The sequence below is a fragment of the Oncorhynchus kisutch genome, linkage group LG7 (assembly GCF_002021735.2).
Source record: "Oncorhynchus kisutch isolate 150728-3 linkage group LG7, Okis_V2, whole genome shotgun sequence".
Taxonomy (NCBI): domain Eukaryota; kingdom Metazoa; phylum Chordata; class Actinopteri; order Salmoniformes; family Salmonidae; genus Oncorhynchus; species Oncorhynchus kisutch.
The window spans coordinates 11,888,744-11,907,486 of NC_034180.2; the positions used below are offsets into that span (position 1 = coordinate 11,888,744).

An 18,743-nucleotide genomic window follows, 5' to 3' on the forward strand; every position below is an offset into this window, starting at 1 on the left:
AGTTCATGTTCTGGTCATGAAATAAGGTCCCTTCTGTTTATGAGGTCTTGTTGCGGGGGGGAGCATTTTGCAACGTAACAAAATGTGGAAAAAGTGAAGAGGTTTGAATTCTTTCCAAATCCACTGTACAAATCATAGATAAATAATAAATACCAAACACAAGCAAAAGATCAGAGTTTTCTAACAGTATAATGCATTTAATGGGTACTGTTCATGGCCCTGTCATGAAGATGTGTTATATACTGCCTCCATTTAACATTCAACCTTGAAAAGCTGCCTATTAGAAACACCGCGGCCCAAAACCCTTACCAGTAGCATTGTACTGTTCTGCTCGCCAGGTTCGCCATTGTCATGCATTCCATCAAACACTCACACGTCAGAGATGTTCATATTTCATCAACGAGAAGCACCACCAACAGACAGATGAAAAGGATCCTGCCCGACACGTCAAGTTCAAAGCGTTAGTGACGGCACAGATGGTCAAAATGGGCAGTGATTAGTAACCCACACCCTTTTCTCCCTGTGTGTCTCCTGTGCTTCTCTGAGGGAGAGGTGGGGCAGACACATCTTCATTCATCACAGGCATTTGACAGATCTGACAGTGTGCATTTGCCTCGCGGGTTCACCTTTCCATTCAAATGGGCTTAAGCCTCCCCAAGGTGGAACTGTGAGCAGTTCATTCTGCTGAGTGTGTGCGCGCGCGAGTGTGTGCGCGTGTGTGTGCACGCCTGTGTACGTCCGTGCGTGTGTCTTGTGGTTGTGTGTGTGTGTGTGTCTCTGTGTGTGTGTGTGTGTGTGTCTGTGTGTTGTGAAATAGCAAGGAGCTGCACAACCAAACACACACTCATCTAACATCCGCTTCATTGTCATCGGGGACCCTCGGGTTTCATTAGTAACAACTTAAACATAGACGCTCACATCATTACTCCCACACACTGATCCCAACATTTCAAACAAGGAAATAATATTGGCCATAACGAACCATTGTGTTTTTCCTTCATCCTTTCTATTTGCAGATGCTCACCCACCACTGTTGCAAATGGATGTACTAGGCTGTTATCACATTTGTTTCAACAAACCACGGCAAAGATAATCATGTAACATGACCCCCGTCGTGTCAATTTACAACAGTTGCCATAGAAACTGAAGCAATAACACAGTGTCAATGCAGTCGTTATTGATACGGTCATCTACTTCCATTGGCATTCAGTTAAAGTGCGATAAAGTGGTCTAAAGGTCAGTATTCGGTCCCACATCCCGAGCACGCAGTGACTGCTTGTGACTCTAAAACTCTTTGCATACATTTTTCCATTTGTTTTGCAGACATTTTCCCAGCATAATAAGCCAAGAGCTTCATCCACAACAGATTGGCCAAGGACAATGTCAGAGTTTATTTCAATAACGGAAAAGCTGCGAAAGTAGAGTTGAAAATAAAGAGAAGGGAGGAGCCAGAAAGGTAGTGTTCGGGAAAGATTTGGTGAAGTGGTTAAAGAGGATGATGGCAGCGCCGGCTGTGTTATGTGTGACGATTGTGAGGCGCTGTGCAAATTCGACAGCCTCAAGACGGGGACGTCAAATAGGCCTATGGGCACGTCAATGGAACTGTAGCTTACTGTTCAGATGGGTTAAATGGAAACTGAAATCTGGACACAGACTGTAGGTCTGTAACCTGTCACATAGCCTTAATATGAACTCCTGCAGAATTAAGCATTGCGTTAAAATGATACACCAAGCGAAGGCATAATGATGACTCGGGAACAGGGGTGGAGAAATAGGATTGTTTTATGTCAGCGTCTTAAGAGAATGCGAATGCTCAGTTAAATACCATCTGTAGAAGGGCTATCTTTCAACCAAATAAAAATGTGTCCGAGCCGAACTGAATGCACATCAGAAACATGTTGGGTTGTTTTCACAGCTTTCTATTTCCTTACAACCGGTCAAACTGAAGTTATTTCCATTTGTTTTGTTCGTACATTTTCTCCCCTGTCCCTCAATGTCTTTGCTCCGCGAAAGAAGATGACATAGAAAACTTTACCGATGTCAACTAGATTGAAGCATTCGTTCTATCGATGTATTTCGTCATCTAGGGCAACATATGACAGAAGAGAAGCTGCGTGTGTCTAATTATAGATGTTGACTAACGAATAGCTTACCAAAAATGTTGGAAATTATAATCAGACAAGAGAAAATCATGCACCCCCTGCCAAAAATTGTTCCGCCTGCCTTCTTTGAATTTAGCCTATAGCGCATTTTCTAAATTTACAGGTTAAGTTCGGGTGCGGGACTTAATCATATAGTCGGGCGCTTGCAGATGGTTCTTAACAATTGCGGGCAGGCGGGTGAACAAACAGCTGACCCACGCACCACTATTATGTAGGTTGGTCTCTGACTAGACCTTTGACAGCCAAAGTTAATTGGAATTTGCGACTTTTGACTTTCTGTCAGAGGACGCTGTGTACGTGTGCTTGTATGTGTGTGTCCATCCAAAGTTGAATGTTATCACTCCATTGTTTAGTGCTTGTTTAGTACATATGCTAGAGAGAGAGAGAGACCAGAGAGAGAGAGAGACCAGAGAGAGAGAGAGAGAGAGAGACCAGAGAGAGAGAGAGAGAGAGAGAGAGAGAGACCAGAGAGAGAGAGAGACCAGAGAGAGAGAGAGAGAGAGAGAGAGACCAGAGAGAGAGAGAGACCAGAGAGAGAGAGAGAGAGAGAGAGGAGAGAGAGAGAGAGACCAGAGAGAGAGAGAGACCAGAGAGAGAGAGAGAGAGAGACCAGAGAGAGAGAGACCAGAGAGAGAGAGAGAGACCAGAGAGAGAGAGAGAGAGACCAGAGAGAGAGAGAGAGAGAGACCAGAGAGAGAGAGACAGAGAGAGACCAGAGAGAGAGAGAGAGAGACCAGAGAGAGAGAGAGAGAGAGAGAGAGACCAGAGAGAGAGAGACCAGAGAGAGACCAGAGAGAGAGAGAGAGAGACCAGAGAGAGAGAGAGAGAGAGACCAGAGAGAGAGAGAGAGACCAGAGAGAGAGAGAGAGAGACCAGAGAGAGAGAGAGAGAGAGACCAGAGAGAGAGAGAGAGAGACCAGAGAGAGAGAGAGACCAGAGAGAGAGAGAGAGGTGTCTTAAGACAGGAGAGAAACCATGTCGAGAGAGAGCATATTGTGTCTACAGTGGAATGCACTGAATCTTGCTTACATAAATGCATGTGCATGTGTCAGTAGGCCTGTACAGTACCAGCACATACAGTGCCTTCGTAATGTATTCAGACCCCTTGACTTTTTCCACATTTTGTTACGTTGCAGCCTATTCTAAAATGGATTCAATGTGCTATTTTCTTCTCATCATTTGTTATTTTGTTCTCTACACACAATACCCCATAATGACAAAGCAAAAACAGTTTTTTGGAAATGTTTGCTAATTCTTCTCTGCAGATCCTCTCAAGCTCTGTCAGGTTGGATGGGGAACGTCGCTGCACAGCTATTTTCAGGTCTGCGGAGATGTTCGATCGGGTTCAAGTCCGGCCTCTGGCTGAGCCACTCAAGGACATTCAGAGACTTGTCCCGAAGACACCCCCGCATTATCTTGGCTGTGTGCTTAGGGTCGTTGTCCTTTTGGAAGGTGAACCTTCGCCCCAGTCTGAGGTCCTGGGCAATCTGGTGCAGATTTTCATCAAGGATCTCTCTGTACTTTGCTGCATTCATCTTTGCCTCGATCCTGACTGGTCTCCCAGTCCCTGCCGCTAAAAAACATCACACAGCAGGATGCTTCCACCTCCAGACGTGATGCTTGACATTCAGGCCAAAGAGTTCAATCTTGGTTTCATCAGACCAGATAATCTTGTTTCTCATGGTCTGAGAGTCTTTGGGTGCCTTTTGGCAAACTCCAAGCAGGCTGTCATGTGCATTTTACTGAGGAGTGGCTTCCGTCTGGCCATAAAGGCCTGATTGGTGGAGTGCTGAAGAGATGGTTGTCCTTCTGGAAGGTTCTCCCATCTCCACAGAGGAAATCTAGAGCTCTGTCAGAGTGGCCATCGGGTTCTTGGTCACCTCCCTGACCAAGGCCTTTCTCCCCCGATTGCTCAGTTTGGCCAGGCGGAAAGCTCTTGGTGGTTCTAAACTTCTTCCATTTAAGAATGATGGAGGCCACTGTGTTCTTGGGGACCTTCAATGCTGCAGAAATGTGTTGTTACCCTTCCCCAGACACAATCCTGTCTTGGAGCTCTATGTACAATTCATTGATCTCATGACTTGATTTTTGCTCTGACATGCACTGTCAACTGTGGGACCTTATATAGAGAGGTGTGTGCCTTTCCAAATCATGTCCAATCAGTTGAATTTCCTACAGGTGGACTCCAATCAAGTTGTAGAAATATCTCAAGGACGATCAAAGGAAACAGGATGCACCTGAGCTCAATTTAGAACCTCATAGCAAAGGGTCTGAATACTTATGTAAATAAGCTATTTCTGTTTTTATTTTTAACAAATTAATAATAAAAATTAAACCTGTTTTCACTTTGTCATTATGGGGTATTGTGTGTAGATTGCTGAGAAAAATATATATATTTAATACAGGCTGTAATGTAAAAAATAAATGTGGAAAAAGTCAAGGCGTCTTAATGTTTTCCGAAGGCACTGTATGTGTGCTTGCATCTTCAAGCCTGGATGAAGAGGGTCTTGGGGGTTGTGTAGGGGGTTGTCTTGGGGGTTGTGCATCAGTCGGGACCAAAGACAATCCGCCAGGGAAACGTTAGGATAACGTGCATGGAGCAATTAAAAACCATAAGCAGGGAGAGAGTTGGAGACAGACAATGAGCCGGGTCCAGGAAAAGTCCCCTCTGGGAGTATAGCCTCATTCAGTATGCCACCCGTGTTTGATCATGACCTTACTGTTGCATGTCCTTGGCGCAAAGCGCATCAAATGCCTTTTGGGGGATTGGAGGGTTTGAGGCTTCACAGGAGGCTGGCTCAGCCCGTTCAGCCCGCTCCACTTTATTGTGTTGTTTTTATTTTCATTCCACCTGACCTGATGGCATCTGCAGCCCTCTATTGTCTCTCTCTCTCTCTCTCTCTCTCTCTCTCTCTCGCTAAGCCCCTCGGCAAAGCACTCGGGCCACCATTTTGATTATGAAAGTGATTGAATTAAATGCTCTGAGAACTTGACATTCTCATGGATTATGACTGTTGGAAATTGTTAAACACACAAGGTCCCTATCCGTCTAAACGGATACCTAATCCCAAACCTTTCCTGTTTTTCTGCAACCCGTTCTAGTGAATTGTGTTTAAAGATTATAGCCCCCTTGCCCCGATATCAAATAAGTTCTGACTCAGACAACCCGAGACCTATTAGGCCAATAACATTGGATATCATACACACAACACAAGACTGCATAACACCTGTATTGATTCAAATGCAATAAATACTACTACTGGTTATTGACCACTATCACAGAACCACCTATATGGAATGGCAATAAACCACAAACAAGCAAACATGATAGGGGTCTTTCGGGGCCGTTGGTGGCCGTTGTTAAATAGAACTTTAAAAAGAGAGTGCCGTCTTTTGGTCTTTCTGTACATCACATGACACACTACTGTGTGTGTGAGTGTGTGCTCTCGCAACGCATTTGTCATCTTTGAGTGCCCAGGTTGTGGCTTTTCTAAATGTCAGCAAGGGATTGTTAAGCAACCGTGTGCACTTTTCCTCCCTTTCATTCTCTCTATCTGCCTTGTTTCTGTATATACAGTTGCAGTTGGAAGTTTACCTACACTTAGGTTGGAGTCATTAAAACTTGTTTTTCAACCACTCCACAAAATTCTTGTTAACAAACTATAGTTTTGGCATGTCAGTTAGGACATCTACTTTGTGCATGACACAAGTCATTTTTCCAACAATTGTTTACAGAGAGATTATTTCACTTATAATTCACTGTATCACAATTCCAGTGGGTCAGAAGTTTACATAAACTAAGTTAACTGTGCCTTTAAACAGCTTGTAAAATTTCAGAAAATGATGACATGGCTTTAAAAGCTTCTGATAGGCTAATTGACATAATTTGTGTCACACCCTGACCATAGTTTGCTTTGTATGTTTCTATGTTTTGGTTGGTCAGGGTGTGAGCTGAGTGGGCATTCTATGTTTCATGTCTAGTTTGTCTATTTCTATGTCTGGCCTGATATGGTCTCAATCAGAGGCAGGTGTTAGTCATTGTCTCTGATTGGGAACCATATTTAGGTAGCCTGGGTTTCACTGTGTGTTGGTGGGTGATTGTTCCTGTCTCTGTGTTTGCACCAGATAGGACTGTTTTGGTTTTCACATTTTCATTATTTTGGTAGTTTTTTCATGTATAGCTTTTCCTTTATTACAATAACATGAATCATCACAACGCTGCATTTTGGTCCGACTCTCCTTCACCACAAGAGAACCGTTACAATTTGAGTCAATTGGAGGTGTACCTGTGGATGTATTTCAAGGCCTACCTTCAAACTCAGTGTCTCTTTGCTTGACATCATGGGAAAATCTAAAGAAATCAGAAAATAAAGTGTAGACCTCCACAAGTCTGGTTTATCCTTGGGAGCAACTTCCAAACCACTGAAGAACCACGTTAATGTGTACAACCAATAGTACGCAAGTATAAACACCATGGGACCATGCAGCCGTCATACCACTCAGGAAGGAGACGCATTCTATCTCTTAGAGATGAATGTACTTTGGTGCGAAAAGTGCAAATCAATCGCAGAACAACAGCAAAGGACCTTGTGAAGATGCTGGAGGAAACAAGTACAAAAGTATCTGTATCCACAGTAAAACGAGTCCTACATCGACATAACCTGAAAGGCCGCACAGCAAGGAGGAAGCCACTGCTCCAAAACCACCATAAAAAAGCCAGACTACGGTTTTCAACTGCACATGGGGACAAAGATCGTACTTTTTGGAGAAATGTCCTCTGGTCTGATGGAACAAAAATATAACTGTTTGGCCATAATGACCGTTGTTATGTTTGGAGGAAAAAGGGGGCCGCTTGCAAGCAGAAGAACAACATCCCAACCATGAAGCACAGGGGTGGCAGCACCATTTTGTGGGGGTGCTTTGCTGCAGGAGAGACTGGTGCACTTCACAAAATGGATGGCATCATGTGGAAGAAAAATTATGTGGTTATATTGAAGCAACATCTCAAGACATCAGCCAGAAAGTGAAAGCTTGGTCGCAAATGGGTCTTCCAAATGGACAATGACCCCAAGCATACTTCCAAAGTTGTGGCAAAATGGCTTAAAGACAACAAAGTCAAGGTATTGGAGTGGCCACCACAAAGCCCTGACCTAAAAACATTTTGGGCAGAACTGAAAAAGCGTGTGCGAACAAGGAGGCCTACAAACCTGACTCAGTTACACCAGCTCTGTCAGGAGGAATGGGCTAAAATTCACCCAACTTATTGTGGGAAGCTTGTGGAAGGCCAAAGTTAATTTAAAGGCAATGCTATCAAATACTAATTGAGTGAATGTAAACTTCTGACTCACTGGGAATGCGATGAAAGAAAGAAATGCTGAAATAAATAATTACATAAATGACATTTGACATTCTTAAATAAAGTGGTGATCCTAACTGACCTAAGACAGGCCATTTTTACTAGGGTTAAATGTCAGGAATTGTGAAAAACTGAGTTTAAATGTATTTGGCTAAATTGTATGTAAACTTCTGACTTCATCTGTTTATGCATATTGTTTTTGAGTGGAGTTTCCCTTTAAGTTTGAGCCTTCTCTCTCTTCCTCTGACTGTGGCCCCGCTCTCCAGTCTCCACAGCTGTAATGGGCTCCCACGATTCAGCAGGCAATTCGGGTTCCCCCAATGTGTTTGTTTTGGCCAGAACAAGAGCGGAGGAAGTCCAATGTCCCGCACTCTATCCCTTGAAACTTCTCTTTCTCTCTCTTCACTATCACACACTCTCTTTTTCTTTCTCCCCCTCACTCGTATTCCAGCTATTCTTTCTTTCATTCTCCTTTTTATCTACGGCACTGTCTTTCCCAAAAGTCATGAGGGACTCGGGCACCACTTGGCGCTTGAAGGCTTATTCAAATGGTCTGTTTGTCCTCAGCGCCTGGTTCTATGGATCTGACAGCATGAATTAACACAATGCATTTACTCTGCGCGACTATATGTTAGCGTTAACTGCATGCCGCAGTCTTACAGTCAAAGAATAGCACCATAGCACGTTGTCGGAAGTACAATGAACATGCATTCATATGTTAATGTTTGGAATTTGTTCTGTTGTTGTGCCATGGACAGGCTACAGACGTTCAGTCATGTAGAAAGCGTGTCAAAAGTCCAGTGTGTGGAGTGTGTTCACATCAAGCTATGGCCACCATTTTGCATGCGTCCATACCTGAGTGCTTCATATTGGAGGGGACTTTTGCTTGGTGCTGCACACAATCAAAAACAAGCCACAGATATCACCAAGGTCTTCATACCCGGCTCTCCCATTTAAAGCTGTGGGGTTGGTGACAGAATTCCCAGCATATTTTGATGTCAGGTGCCCATAGATAATATTTTGGGGGGTGGGGTGGGGATTTATATTCATCCCCCCTTTTGTGGCGGGAAGGGAAAGGGAAGAAATTGAAAAAGCGATCTTGCAGGCTGCCATTATTCAGGACTCTGGATGGGACTGGCTGCTGGCTGAGTTGTATTCATAAATCTCTCACGGAGCCCCAATGAATGTAATCAGGAGACTTGCAGAGGACATAAATTGGCACAACACTCCATCTCGCTTGTCAACCGCAGCTTCAGCAGCCTCAACTATATAGGCCTATTCGGGGGTGGGGGAGGGGTGGGGGACCCACTTAAACTCGACCCAAAACATTCACATTCTTTGTGTGTGTGTCTCGCTCTTGTATCTCTTTGAGGCTTTTTGGGAGAGCTGACATTTTGAATTTGAGTTGAAGGTAAACAACAACAACAACAACGATAAGCTTCTGTCATTGTATAAGGCCCCTGACTTCTACGCCACTTCTAAAAAACAGTCTCATTTAAGCCGTTGCTCCTCCCCCAGAGTGGCCATTTTGAAAAAGGGCTTATGTTATAGGCCTAAATAGTGTATCTGGTTTGGGGTCACATTATTCATCTCTATGCAATATCTTAACAGTGGTGCCAACGACAGCAGCAATTGAAACCACCCTTGTCGGACATTTTTAGGCCCCCTGACTGTTTTCACCCACTTCTAATAACCAGGCTCCTTTCATTTCATTTCTCTGTGCCTGTTTCTCTGTGATGGGCTGTCAGAGGTTAGGCACGAAGCGCACCATCTGCTTTAACCCACCACAGCTCCTGAGGCCATCGTCTCTGTCTCTGTCTCTGTTCTAGTTTCTCTTCTCAAGTCGCTACACTCACTCACACACACACGCGCGCGTGCCAGGCGGTCTCATCAGATCTCAGGGCAGTCGTCTGTGGGGCTCTCCGGCTGCACTCTCTGCTGTCCTGGAAATGATCCTATGATTCTACGAAGGCCTGAGTGTTAGAAATGCAACACCGACAAAGACACCCGGCAGGCCCAACAGACTGTTATATGGATGGTTTTACATGGTCCGCTCCAAGCCCTCTCCACTGTTCTGATCCATTACAAAGAACGAGATAAAAACACTGAATATATTCTAACCAGTTGGCCTATTCTCTCTCTCTCTCCCCCCCCCCATGTCCCTTTGCTGCGGCCCCATCTGGTTCGCTCTCCGATGCAATTTGTATAACAGGTAAGTCCACTCTTTTGTGTAAAGTTTGAAGCCCATCCAAATGTAATCATATTACCACATTGAACAAAATGAAGAGAGACCATATGCCCAATGGAATTCACGTTGTTACCATAAGCTCTCGTAAAGCGCCGACATCATTCCTTAATCTGTCTGACAGTGGGAAAATGGGGGGGGGGGGGGGGGGGATCTCATTGGCTACTGGAGAGATGCCAAAAGGGAGGAAAGGAGAAGGAAAGGGATAGTGAAGAAAGAGAGGGAGAGAAGGAGAGCGAAAGGGAGAGAGAGAGGGAGAGAGAGAGCGACAGGGAGAGAAAGAGTATGCGAGGGAGAGCAAGAGGAATTGTAATTTGTTTACCATGACATCGAGAGTATGATAAATGAGAGAATGATAAATGCGGTCTATTTTAGTTTGCCTAAACTGATGTGGTGTACTCAACTCTGTGTCCATAGAGTATAGAGGCTTTACCAGCTTATAGCCGTTAACTAGATGTGGTGTACTCAACTCTGTGTCCATAGAGTATAGAGGCTTTACCAGCTTATAGCCGTTAACTAGATGTGGTGTACTCAACTCTGTGTCCATAGGGTATAGAGGCTTTACCAGCTTATAGCCGTTAACTAGATGTGGTGTACTCAACTCTGTGTCCATAGAGTATAGAGGCTTTACCAGCTTATAGCCGTTAACTAGATGTGGTGTACTCAACTCTGTGTCCATAGAGTATAGAGGCTTTACCAGCTTATAGCCGTTAACTAGATGTGCTGATTACTGCCCATAGGTTCGCCCCTCATCTCCTCAATGCTGCAGTATAGCTTCACTTACCTCCAGTTCAGTCCATCTATGGAAGAGCTTTTTCAACGCAACGTCCAAAGCAAATGGAGACATTTGCCATAACTGCAGGCGTGTGTTGTCCTTTTATCTATGAAGTGTGTGTGTTTTTTATATGTAGGTTTAACTTTAGAATGATCTGTTTGGTCATGTTTACGGTATCAGTGTTCACTACGGCTTTCCATTCTTGCATATGCGGTGATATATTTGATATATAAGTTGATAATCCTTGGTTCCCTGGTACATGTTGTAGTTGTTTAGTATTTACGGGATCCTGGGAGGATAAGGGCACCATTTGTGCCTAAAACCATTCTGAACATTTACTCTTGTTTTTACCTTTGCCAGTCTCAGCCTGCACACTTTCCACTCCTTACCATTCTGGAATTAACAAATATATTGTCATTCGTTCATTAGTTCATTCATGCATTCATTCACTCATTTGTTCATTCGTTCACTCATCCGTTTGTTCATTCATTCATTTATTCATTCATTCGGTATCTATGATGGACTGTTGTGATACATGAATGATGTTTTGCGCTACGATCCTGCTTTTAGCTAGGATGAGGGTAGAGAAGACACTCGAAACAAAACGTGGACGGGCTCCCTTAGTCACGCTGGCCCCGCACCACCCCGAGTCCCCATCAGCCTTCTTCACAGTTTCATGGGTCACTGATTGTCGCACGCTGGTGGTTTTGGCACCACCCTTTGTTTCTCGTTGTGCAGATCGTCGGTAAACATGTCCAAGTACCCAACAGGCTTTCAGACTGTGTCCCCCAACAATAGAGTTGGTGTTTTGGTCTACGGGCTCAAGTGTGATGTCATAGGGGGGTTGACGGACCGTGACTGGTCTGCCGTGGTTGACTAGATTTGACCCCTCCTGAATTGGCTAGATTTGCTTAAATGAGCCGCCGATGGCATTTCTTGTGGTTTTTATGTGGTTTAAGATTGTGGGTCGATTGCAGTCGTGTGTATGCAGTACTGCAGGGATCAACAACTAGATTCAGCCGGGGGACAATTTCTTCTGGAGCAGATGGTCAGGCGGCCGGAATATAATTACAAATCATTTGTAGACTGCAAGATGACCGCAAGAAGCACAAACAAATACAGATTTGACTAAAACATAATCATTTCAAACCTGGCTTAGATTTGTATTTGATTGCATATAGAGTATCTCTCCCTTATGCATGGGGAATACTTTGAAATCACTTGGAGCTGTTTTTCTGGTGCAAAAAGTAGTGTGTGTGCTTATGCGTCTGTGTGCGTGCCTGCCTACCTGCCTGCACGAGTACCTGCGTGCCTTCCTATTTGTGTACTGTATACAAGCATGCATCATTGTGTTTCTCTACAATATGTGTAGGCTATACATGACCATTATCGATCAATGTCATCACGTGTGGGTGTATACATTATATCATTTTACAGATGGTACTTACTACCCTAGTATGCACTGGTGTTGTGCCTTTGGGGGGCTATTACCACTTCCACCAGTCGCTTTCATCTTGAAATATTCAACACGGACAAGACACTGAAGTGAAGCTAAACATTTAACAAATACACGTTTAACACAATTACCGTGTTGGCACATTTAACACTATGTTGAAAGAAAGAAAATTCAAATGGAAAAAAAAGCTGTCTGAATTCAACCTCAATACACACAACATGACAGAATGCACTCGTTGTTTTACTCTGTCCAGGGAATGGACATCTGAAAAACAGCTCACATCAAAACAACAGGATTTGAACTCCGCTTGACCTCGTTCTATCATATCCATGTCCATCTGTATGGAGTATGGATCCAACGTGAAGCTTCCGGGCAACCCCGGGTAGAGCTTATAGTATTCCAGCTGAACCATAGAGATAATATCTCTTTCTCTCTCTCTATGATCAAAACACTTGTCATAATAATTCTCTGCTCTCTGCTCCATATCTGACAATACAGTATGTATTGTAATCTCAGTATATTAGTGACTCTGTGGACTGTAGACCCCCACAGAATCAGGGCCAGCTGTTGTCATGTTTTAGCTCACTGGCTCTGACCCAGCTATTCTATCATCACATTTTATGCACCACCGGATGTTAACAATAGCATACACACAGTGTCCACGTGAAATGTAGTGGTTATGTCATCACACACACACACACACACACACACACACACACACACACACACACACACACACACACACACACACACACATTGCCTTTCTGTCTCTCTCCCACTGTCTAAATCAGTCTATATGATGAAAACAGAGCAGTGCCGCCTGCATGTCGTAGCTAGCCTGCACTCACATAACCGCCCCGTGTAGTCTATACACAAAAACTTGTAGTGTATTCAAAGTAAAAAAAAAGGCCTCTAAAGACTTTGATTTGCCGTAACGAAAAATGTATCAAAACCCTGCAAAAAAAATGTCCATTAATCCACATAATAATTCACATTTCTGGTGCTGCAGGATTATGTCACTGTTATAGCAAACTGGCTCAAGTTAAGATCCTACATCGGTACAACGTAGGTTAGTGGCTAGAGAATATAATGGAATGGAATAGAATGTGGGGACGAGAAAGACAACGAGAAGTGTGTGTGAGAGCACTGTGAGAATCAATGATGATCATTCCAATATCGATCCTGATAAACCATTTAAAATGAAGTATGGACTGTCATCGTAAATCGTCAGCGGCCCCACCACGCGCTGCTGTACCCCGCCGCTACTTTGTGATTTTGCCACCTATCCGCTTATGAGTGGGTGTGAGCCGTTTATTATGCATGGCAGGGCCCCAATGAAAAAACAGTGGGTACCTGGTCGAAACCCCGGTGCACAGAACGTTATGGTAATTAATGTGTTAAGCATTATTGCCATGGACTTTACACACACACACACACACACACTTCCCCTAACCACTACCCTCTCCTAATCACACGACGTAAACCATTTCCCCGGAGGAAAGGTGATTGAGCACACCGAGTCTCTGCCTCTGTGAATGTCACGCAACCACTCACCTTTACAGCGCAGCCAATGACGATTTCCCTGTGACCCCTCACTCTGACGTCGACTTGAGCCCGCAGTGTAAACAACTGCGGAAGACTGCTGCCGACCTGACTGACTAGTCACACATCAGTGTGTCAGTGGTGTTTGAACCGTAGAACTAGAATGATTAGAGTGGGCACCTCCATTCAGGTCAATTATACCACAATGTGTGGACAGGCGGAAAATGCAGAGTGTCTTTAATAGGAACATTATATTTCTATGGTTTGGAGCCCCCCCTCCACCCCCCCTGACCATCATTATACTCCTGTGTATCGTTCCTACTAGAGTTGTTAAAGTAGTGGAACACGTTATTATCTCTCGGGGGGAAATGTGCTTTGCTGCAGAAATCACCCGTTACAACACAACAGATGTTACACGGGAAGTAGGACACATTACACACAATGAGCCACACATGGCCTCTGACCGTGACCCTGTTGCTTGGGGTTTGTGTTACCAGATGTCTATGGCTCCTGTGCTGTACTGAATGACCCTGCCGTTCAAGGCGTTGCACTGTGTTTGTCAGATGGGTTGTCTATGACATTTACGTGACCCTGTCATTTAAGGTGTTGGTGTGTGTGTGCTATCCAGAAATGTCATGTGCTGTATGGGTCTGTGTTAGCCGGATGGGTTGTGATAGCCGTGCTGTGTTTAACAGGATCTACGCTAGCTGTTAGCTGTTAGCTGTGCTGTGTGTTGAGCTCTGCTGGATCTCTCTATCTGCTCTGAGAGGTGTGGGGGTGACCTTTAAAGTTGGCTCGTGCCATCCCTGTTCACACATAGTAACATCCTGCAGTCTGTCGTACCCTATGTGGGTGTGTGTATGTGTTCCTCTTTTCTTTATGTCATTCCAAACATCCTCTCTTTTAGTTTCGGTAACATTTTGTTCCAGCACATCCTGTTCCCTAACATAGTCTTCGTCATTCACATACGTAATGGCTTGATCTCGTTCTTGTATGCACACACAAGAATGCAAACACACACACACACACACACACACACACACACACACACACACACACACACACACACACACACACACACACACACACACACACACACACACACACACACACACACACACACATAGCTTGGAGACAGAAGATTCAAAACCTGTTAACAAGTGCATTACCCAATCACCACACATCCCTCCATCCATCCTCTCTCCTCTCTGCTTTTAAACACAGCTGTGCTCTCCGACGTACAGAAACCATTGTCACGATTCCTCGCACAATTTCCATTTCAAACAGACCCAATATCAAACTTTATCCCCCTCCGAACCCCCCCACCCACCCCAACACCAGATACGATGCGAGTGGAATCGCGGCCAGTCCTCCCCTTTCTCTCTATTCTCCTCCATCACCAGTGCTAATTAGCTGCCATATCAATAATGCAGTGGCATATAAATAAACCATGATTATTTTCTCCTTGCCCTCTCATAGACGTCAATAGCCGTAGCATGAGCATGTAGAAAAATGTCGAAGAGTATGTAATCGGTAATCAGAGGATCATCAGGTGATCATGGAAGCGAGTCCATTTGGTAAGCCAGTCATCTGTGTTAGTATCGATTTTGCTAAGTGTCATCAATCCGGTTGTTAATAATGGGAGGTTATAGGAGAGGTGATATGCCCTGTTGGGGGCGATGACCCCTTGTCTGAATCGGTCAACAAACACCTGCAGGTTTTGGTCCTCCCCACAGAGTGTCAAATAGAGGTAGAGAGAAAGAGGGAGGGATAGAGAAGGGGGGGGGGGCTGTGGGTGCATCCTGGAGTCTTAAGGACAACCCTTTCAAATAAGCAGACCCCCTTCCCTGTCCCTGCCTCCCTCCTATCCAACCATTGCGTGTTAAAAATACTGAAACAAAATGGAGGTGCCATCAGTAGCCTGTGTGTCAAGGCATCATTGAATATTTATACAAATAAATCAGGACAACACAGCCTAAATATAGGCCCGGCAATTTGCATGATTTGAGGGACTATCAGGAAAGAAAATGAATAAGAGAATAAGATAATAAGCAAATGACTAACAGTATATCGCATATCTCACATTTCGCTATGATGTGTCTCTCTCTGCCCTGCTCTGCTCGGCTGTATCGGTCTGTGGCTAGCCTACTTAGCATACAGATGTCATGCCTAGTTATGATTCATGGCCATTTTGGATTTGAAAGTGGGCCGCCCGGTCGGGAGGTATCATGAATACGAAGTAGATCATGAATCTGAAATGGCAAATTCCACTGTTGTCGTCGCCGGTTGTTGTTGTTTTTCTTCTTGAGCGGCTCCAAACAGCAAAAAAAAAGACTGCACATTTTAGCTGAGTTGTTGCTCCCGGCTTGTTACTATTTCGGTTTTTCTTATGGTCTCGTGTTCCACTCTGTGAAACGCCTCGTATGGTAGATATCAGAATAGATTTAGGTTGGTACTGTACCGTTTACGCGTGGCGTGGCACTGTATACACAAGAGTTTAGTGGGCATGATATTGTTTAACTGCAACCATTCACCCATGTGGCCTAACGATGGAGTATCTTAATTGGATCACCCCTGTTGCAAGAAATGTAAAACCTGTAGTGGATTTGAGGTTTAAAAAAATGTCCACTTTCTGACCATATTGTTCCTTTTGAAAATGGATCAACCCCTACAAAATTGTCGATTCATTTTAATCCACGTAATAATTCACATCCTGCTCAAATGAAGATCCTACATCTGTATACAGGCTATAGTGCAGGCTTTAGTACAACAGTAGGGGCTTATACAGCCAATACAAAAGGCTGAAGGGAAAAAGTCTGAGAACCTTTCTAGTTAGCATTTGATGGGGCTTTGTGCCCCTCATAAAGCACAAGCAACTATACATTGATATGAAAGTGAAGGTATCACAATACGCATAAGGTATATCGCCAGTGTTACATACAGTATTGGTCTGTCTGTTTGCTGTTTGCGTCGAGGCAGGTGGTTGAAATGCAGTGATGATTTTATTCCACGTTAGAGGCATAATGATTTGACCGTCAGGTCGATACAATATGTTAAGTAATTGCTCCGCCTAGTATTATATGTGTTTGTGTCATGCTACTGTAACTCTGCAGCATCACTCAAACACACGACACATCACACCCCTACTCTACACCCAGTTGAGCCACACACACACACACACACACACACACACACACACACACACACACACACACACACACTCACACAAATGGATAGATCTGCGTATTTTTGCCTCTGTACAAAAATATATGTGGAGTAGGACGCACACACACACACACACACACACACACGCATACACACACCATTCAAAATCCCATTTTCCCTAACCATAAATCTAACCTTAACCCTAATCCTAAATCTAACCCTAAATCTAACCCTAAATCTATCCTTAACCCTGATCCTAAATCTAACCCTAAATCTAACCATAAATCTAACCTTAACCCTAACCCTAAATCTAACCCTAAATCTATCCTTAACCCTAACCCTAAATCTAACCCTAAATCTAACCCTAAATCTAACCCTAGCTCCTAACCTGATATTGAGACTTGATGTTGATGCTGCTGCTGCAGCATTCTGTCTAGGAACACAGGTCAGCCTATAGACCGCTGGACACAGTGTACTACTACACACACACACACACACACACTGAGTCTAGTCTGAGTCTAGTGTATTTTCTTCCCGCCCTCCCTCCCTCCCGCCCTCCTTCCTTTCCTGCTGATGTTAGGACACTAGAGAGCAGCCTACACCTTCTTTCTGCGGCCTCCGCAATCACTCCTTTCCTTAGCTATCACTCATTTCTCTCCCCCTAGCAGCACCTACATGTCAATTGTCGACTGGTGCAAGAGACCAAACCCTCTGTCGACGCATCTCTCACTCACACAATGAGGAACAACCAGAGAGAAAAATATACCCAAAATAGCCTTGTATTGAAAGAACAAATGTTTCAACATTACACGCAGAACATAGTCAGGAAATCCGTCGGCCCTGGCATGTGCAGTGTCATGTGTTACTGGTGTCTCTTTAAGAAGGATAAAAGCCCACATATTCAATTCTTCATCTAGCTCCTATTTTAGAATTCGTTTTGATTTGAATAGTGTGGGGCGAGGCATTTTCCTCCTCCTTTTGATGTGTCCCTCGCGGTGCAAGGATGGCAAAGCTCTAGCATGACAGCCAAGCGATGGAAAAGGCAAAGGCAGAGCTTTTTATATCTCTCAGATGATCATGATCTCTCTCTCTCTGCTTCTGCCTGTGTATCGTCCGTGTGAATGTCTTAGACTACATACGAATGTGACGTGAAAATGACGCCACCTGATTAGAAAGGGTCAGATCAATTTCATCGAGGAAGGATAGAGGAGAGGGAGGAGAAGTGGGAAGGTGGTGGAATTCGGGGGAAGCAACCACAACATCTATAGCGAGCCAGCACATTGAATACCCCCCCCCCCCCCCCACACAAATAGGGAATGAGGGATCAAGAAAATATCTGATATTCAGATTGAAGAGGGTTTAACATTTTAAATGAAGTATGGCTAGGCTAGGCTATCCCTCTGGCCCCTTGTCTTTTTAACCAACTAGAGATACTGCAGTAGGCACGCCAGACAAATGCTCTTTCTCTTCCAACCACCAACGCGAGCACGGCATCTCTTTTCACAATCCAGCCCTCTCCCCAAAGGTTCCTTACAACACAAGGGCTTTACTGTGAATAGCAATTCATTTATTTAAACATGATATTTTTTCGTAGTTTACAAAAGAAATAGGATCGCATCTTGCATCTTTTTTTTCCTCCACTCTTGCGTTTTAAACATGTTTTACACTGATTTTATAATCATATTTTTTTATATTTTTTAATAATCCAACTTTGCAATCTTTATTTTTTATTTTTTTTGGTTGTTGTTGTGTTTTTGTTGTTGTCGTTGTATTACCACAATAAAAATGGTGTGTTGATGGCTGGCCAGTGTGTCCCCAGGTGGTCTTTAAGGTGGTCTTTAGACAATAGCAGAATATTCTGAAGTAAGAAATAATATCCACTCCTGGTGTAGAGAAGAAGACGAAGAAGAAGAAGAAGAAGATGAAACCGTTGGGGCCTACAAACATAGTAATCCTCTCTGGTGATTCTGTATAAAGTCAACATAATATTCCATCTCTGGTGATTCTGTTTGTCAAGTCAACAGGCAAAATAGAGTCTGGTC

At 44.0% G+C, this 18,743-nt stretch overlaps 2 protein-coding genes across 2 annotated transcripts in view; one reads left to right on the top strand and one right to left on the bottom strand.

Annotated features, from left to right (window-relative positions):
- The window catches only part of LOC109894191 (catenin alpha-2), a 690,086-nt gene that overhangs the window by 453,654 nt on the left and 217,689 nt on the right, over positions 1 to 18,743 (top strand).
- The window catches only part of LOC109894192 (leucine-rich repeat transmembrane neuronal protein 1-like), a 4,504-nt gene continuing 3,225 nt past the window's right edge, over positions 17,465 to 18,743 (bottom strand). Inside the window, exon 1 of the mRNA XM_020487473.2 lies at positions 17,465 to 18,743. This exon is cut by the window's right edge and continues 3,225 nt beyond it. The gene's annotated coding sequence lies outside the window, so the exon portion shown is untranslated.